The sequence below is a fragment of the Dermacentor silvarum genome, chromosome 1 (genome assembly GCF_013339745.2).
Source record: "Dermacentor silvarum isolate Dsil-2018 chromosome 1, BIME_Dsil_1.4, whole genome shotgun sequence".
Lineage (NCBI taxonomy): Eukaryota > Metazoa > Arthropoda > Arachnida > Ixodida > Ixodidae > Dermacentor > Dermacentor silvarum.
Genome location: NC_051154.1, coordinates 283,286,485 through 283,292,484, shown reverse-complemented (window position 1 = coordinate 283,292,484; position 6,000 = coordinate 283,286,485).

The following is a 6,000-nucleotide window of genomic DNA, read 5'->3' as shown; positions in this document are numbered from 1 at the left end:
GGTCTGATCAGATACCATTGAACCATCGACAAAAACTTGTGATATGGGTTTCTTTTTCTGGCTGATATAGTTGCAAAATTTCTTTGGATCAATTTTTACGAAGTTTGCGAGTGACGTGTTGAAGTAGTATTCTTTCGAGCTATGCGCCGCATCTGCAAGGTTATTTAGAATTTCAGATATAGGTTTGGGGTCAGCATGCTTTTTCCTTATTCTTTTCGGTTTACGCTTAAGATGAATGATACCTCTCGTCATCCAGGGCGTATGTTTATGCACCTTTTTACGTTTAGACGGTATAAAGTTTTCGATGCAGTAGAAATATGCGTTTAAATTGGTCCCACAAACGGCAAACATCCGTATCAACAAAATCTACAAGACAATTTTCTAGGTGGTCGATAATACGTACATCATGGGCAGGTGTATAGTCTTTCACATGATGAAAGGACGGGTTCATAGTCTGCGAAAGTGGCACCAGGGAAATAGAAACTGAGACAAGGTAGTGATCAGAGAGCCCTTGATCAATTACAACGGTGGATGTGCGAAATAACGCGGAGTGAATACCAAATCTAAAACAGATTTCAAGGCCCCTTGGTAATGCGTTGGTTCATGAACTAACTGTGTCAAATTATGTGTCAGCATTATGTTAAACACTGCATTTGCATGACAGGTATTGGTTGAAAAAGTCTCAAAATGTCAGTCTACTCTAGACATATTAAAATCGCCAACCAAAAGAACTTTGTTGTCCTCATATTTAGACATATATGTGCCTTTAATTTTAGTAAGTAGTCAAGAGTTGAGTCAGGTGGTCTATATAATGCGTATAAGATGAACGAGTGGCCCCACAGTGTTACTTTAATGCAGATACATGCAAGTTCCGGTACCTCCTCTAGCAAGACAGCGTCAAATTTGTTTTTGATCAGAACGGCCACACCACCTCCCCTTGTTTGCCTGTCCTTACGAAAAGCCGTATAGGAAGGCGGAAAAATGTCGTCATCATTCACACGTTCATGTAACCAAGTTTCAGATATTACGGTAATGTGAGGATCGTACTGCAGCAGTAGAATTTTGAGGGGTTCGGTTTTATTCATAACACCGTGGGCATTCAAACTAAGGAGACGAAGTTGCTTGTAGTGCGCATGCACGTCACGTAAGTTTTTAGGCTGTTGAGGACTGGTGTTTTTGTAGTTCGTCATTTTGACCCGCATGCTTTGCGCATCGTCCGAAAGTGCATATTTTTGTCGATATTTAGTTTATCGTGTATGAGGTTGATTCTTTTGGCTTGTTCCATCTCAGTCTTTGCGCTGTTCCAGAGCAGGATGCGTTTTCTTAACGTCGATCTGGAATAATCATTCTTAATTCGAGCCCTTGAGTTTGGTTGCGTTTTTCAATATTTTTTTTCGTAGTCTTGCAGGTACACTATTACAGGCCGCTTCCCCGCTTGCTTACCAAGTCGATGGATAAGCCCTACAGATTCGCATGTAACTTCGAGTTTGTCTTGAGAAATGCCTTTCACAACCTTGTTCTTTAGTTCCTCATCTGACTCTACTGAGGTCTCAGGTATACCATGGATAATTAGATTAGACCGTCTGCTATGGTCTTCAAGGTCTGTTAGCTGTTTAGTTTGAAAAGACATGACGTGTTCAAACGATATCAGTGTGGCCTGCAATTGATCTGTGTTTTCATACTGTGCTGAGCGCTCAGATTCCATCTTTTCCACAGTGCGCCTGAAGTCGTGCATCTGCTCTTTCAGTTCAGCAAGTTCAGTTTTTATTTCTAGTAGTTCCTTACGAAATTCTGTCTGACCTTCAAGTAGTTGCTCGCAAAGTTCCTTCTGAGTAGGTCCTGGGCTTTCCTCGACATCGCCGCAAATTAGTAGTTTGCAAACAACAAAACAGTCATACGCTATTACAAAACAACGCCGTGGGCACGGCAGGACCACTAAGCCTCGACAATCACTACGTATCGAATTAGAATAGGTACTAACCTGCACCAAGCAGAGAAGCGTTCCGTTTAGCGACATGGCAGCTTTGGATCCGCCGTGCCCACAGAAGACGAAATCATGCCGGTCGTCTTTTATAGCGGCGCCTAGCGATGACGTCACACCGAGATGCTTGAAAGGAAAGGCCAGTAGAATTGCCTCGTCAGATGACGACAGCGTTGGGAACGAAGGGCCTTTGCTCTTGAGCTGGTTCTTATCGTCGCAGGACGCATCAGGTTTGCGTGCGCATCCAGAAGCAGCGAAGCCAAGAAAAAACCTGCGCCAAGCAGAGAAGCGTTCCGTTTAGCGACATGGCAGCTTTGGATCCGCCGTGCCTTTACGCGTAATGGGACTTTACGCGTAATGGTCCCCACGTGGCTTGAGGATACCGTTTGAAGAACATCAATGGTCGTAATCTATGGTTAGGCACACAGCAGGCGTATCTTACTCTCGGAACGGACGCCCAGGCGCCCAGTAGAAGGGGTAACAGCGTGAGCAATAAAACCAAACCAGACCTAACTTTTACAATGAACACACTCGATCCAGAAAGGATGAACACAAAAGAAAACCTAGGTAGCGATCACTTTATTGAAGCAGCAACTGTACACGCAGGCCCATCAAAAAAGAACCACAGGAAAAGAACGATTGTCGAACGGGACTCCTTCCGAAAAATCCGGGAGTAGGAGGATGCTGATGAACTCATAATTGACATAGACATTCGGACTGAAAAACGTTGTCAAAGTGTGAAACGAGCCACCAAGAGAATTTCGGAAAAAGCGGGGATAGAGGAGGCGGACACCAAACTCCTACATATGTGGGAGGCAAAAAGCAGCTTGCAGAGACGCTGGAAACAGCAAAAACTTAACCGAAAACTGAGAAGCAATGTAGCAATACTCATTAGGGAAATAGAGAAATATGCGAACAGATTAAGCAATCTAAATTGGGATGTCACATGCAACGCAATGGCGAGACAGATGGGGCTACCTAAAACCTGGAATCTTCTGCGTTATCTCTTAGACCCGGAAAGCAGCAAGTCGACACAATGGCACTGCCAGCACAAAATAATTAACATATACACAGGCACGAGGTAGAACTTTTACAGCAACTACAAGGACAATACGTAGAAAGTGCAACTAAAGAACAACATCTGTATACTGGCAAGGAAAACCCAGATCTTGACAGCCCCATAACCGTGGTTGTATTTCGAGCAGAGCTCATCAGACTCAACACGAAATGTGCGCCAGACCCGGGTGGAATCAGCAACAAGATCCTGGGAAATCTCGATGATGAATCTATCTCGGCTATCACCAAGTCTATTAACAACTGCTGGCAACAGGGTAATATTCCACGCCAATGGAAAAGCGCCCAGGTTGTAATGATCCCGAAACCAGGAAAGAAACTTCAACTTGAGAATCTCAGGGCTGTCTCTTTAACGTCGCGTGCTGGCAAGCTCAAGGAGCACGTCATCCTCACACATCCAACTATATGGACGATAATGGCCTTTTTCCGCACACCGTTATCGGTTTTAGACCAAATCTGTCCACACAAGACATTATGTTACAAATGGAACACCAAATAAGAGACGCGGAACCTCAAGCACTGGGTACCGAAGCTACCCTTGGTCTTGATCTTACGAAGTCCTTTGATAACATCACGTATTTTAGAAAACTTATAAAGCCTAGGAGCGGGGCAAGGCCTAAGCGGACCGGCGCAAAGCCTAAGCGTGTGTGTTAAAAACTTTCTCTCTGACCGTATCGCGCAAATCACAATCGATGATGTGAAACTCAAGCAGGTAGAACTCGGAAGCAGGGGCACGCCGCAATGATCGGTCTTATTTCCCTTTCTATTCAATGTAGCTATGATTGTCCTGGTAGCAGAACTAGAATATATAAAGGGTAGCAGCATAGCCTGTACGCCGATGATACCACCCTTTGGATAACAGGAGGAAGTGATGGGCAGATTCAGGAACATGCACATGGTCGAGAAATTTATCATGGATAAAAGACTGCGATGCTCGCCGCATAAATCAGAAATACTTCTATACGGACCGAAACGCGGGGGCCGTAAGAATTCTACACACAAACCAAACATCACGCTTTTTGTAGATGGCCACCAAATACGCATTGTCGACAGCATTAGTCTTAGGAATCCGTGTACCAACGAATGGTCATACGGGGAAACAATCAGGGGCCGAATTCACGAAGCTTTTTGTGCGTAAGCGCTCATTGTCATTGGCCGGCCGCCTTTGCTAATGATATTTTCGGCATCAGGATGGGCGGGAATTTGCTCCTATGAAGAGCTCCTTGCGTAAGAGCTTTTGTAAATACGGGACCAGAATACTAGAAAACACGCACAACAAAGAATGAGAACAACCTAGTACGACTAGTCCAGACTAGTGCAAGTAGCAGAAAAGGCAAAAATCGAAGGCATCATTAGACGGTCATTCAAACAAGCCACATGATTGCCGATAAACATATCGAATGACAGACTCCTATATTTAGGTACCCACAACACGCTCGAAGAACTTATAGAAGCCCATACGAAAGTGCAATACAAAAGTCTCACACAAAGCCTTTGTGTCAGACACATATTTAACAAGCTTGGAATAACATACACATCGCAGTATGGCATTAAAGTGGATATTCCCCACGACATAGGTAAGCAACTTATTGTGCGACCGCTAACCAAAACATGCATCGTGAACGCCACAGGGAAAGGCGGGAGGGAAGGACAAGGGCTATGCAGAGGATATTCCAACGCTCTCAGGACGTGATGTACATCGCGGCGGCAGAGTACACAAATAATTGGAATACGGCTATCGTTGCAGTGAGCTCGGAGGGTGATCCTAGGGTCAGCGGATCTATAAAAACCAACAGAGGCGAGGTGGTTGAGGGATCGGCCGTTGCTTTCGCAATGGCTTCCGCACTGCCCACTATAATAGTCAGCGATTCTAAAACCGCAATTCTAAATTACGCAAAGGGGCGCATTTTGCCAGAAGCACCACGAATGCTGGCAAACTTTCGCGGTCAGCGGGTTGTCCATATTATTTGGGCGCCGGCGCACTCCTCCCTCCCCAGCAACGAGGCATCCGTCTAGGACGGTTCCACAAAGCCGTGGAGTAGCGAAGTAATGCTTTGCGAAGACACTGATAATGCACCCAGTTAGAAGCATAGACATTCTGACTGACACAATTGCATATGCATTCATTTGGTTGTTTCGTAGAACAGTGATCATTTACGTTTATATTTTTGCTTATCTCTGGTTTCAACGCCAATCGGCCTTTGCCACTGGCGACTGCATGGGCATTGTTGCCCCCCCCTTTGCTGGGTTCTACTCCACACAATTACAAATATTACTGTGTGCCTGTCTTGCGTATGCGTGTGCATTCCTAGTGCCCGCCTTTTTGCACCATAGCACGTTTCTTTGTTACCAATTATCAACTATCCCAAACTAGAGTCATCTTATATATTACAAATGTAGGCTCTTGCATCACTCGCGTTCTTTCTTCTCGAAAATATTCCCTTTAAACTGACCGCTCATTTTTGCTCAAAACTCGCGACGAACTTGCTCTTCATAGTTCGATCTTATTGACACCGGGCTAGGAGGGTAAATCGCGTTCGAAGTGCCAGAACAAAAGTCGAAGAACGTCTAGGAAACGGCGCTTGCACTTGTCGGCCCTTTATATTCTTCCCAAAAACTAAAGCATTTGGAAAGATCATCCATAAAGATGTTCGTGACCATCGCTTTCCCATTGGAGCCTAAATGGCAGGATCCCGCGGAATATAGCAGCAGTGAAGTCGAACCACAAGAAGACAACTTCTGCGCAACCTTAAAACGCAGATAAGCAAATAAATTAATTTATGCGGCAGATCATTTCGAAGAGCTAGGGAAGGTAAGCGATGTGTTCCCACTCCGAAGAAAAGTTTTCCACTCGAACCAAGATACGCTGTCAAGCTTGGTCACTAGCTAACTTTGCACTAGAATATGGGCAATCGTCACGCAAAATATAACAATGAATGAAGCGT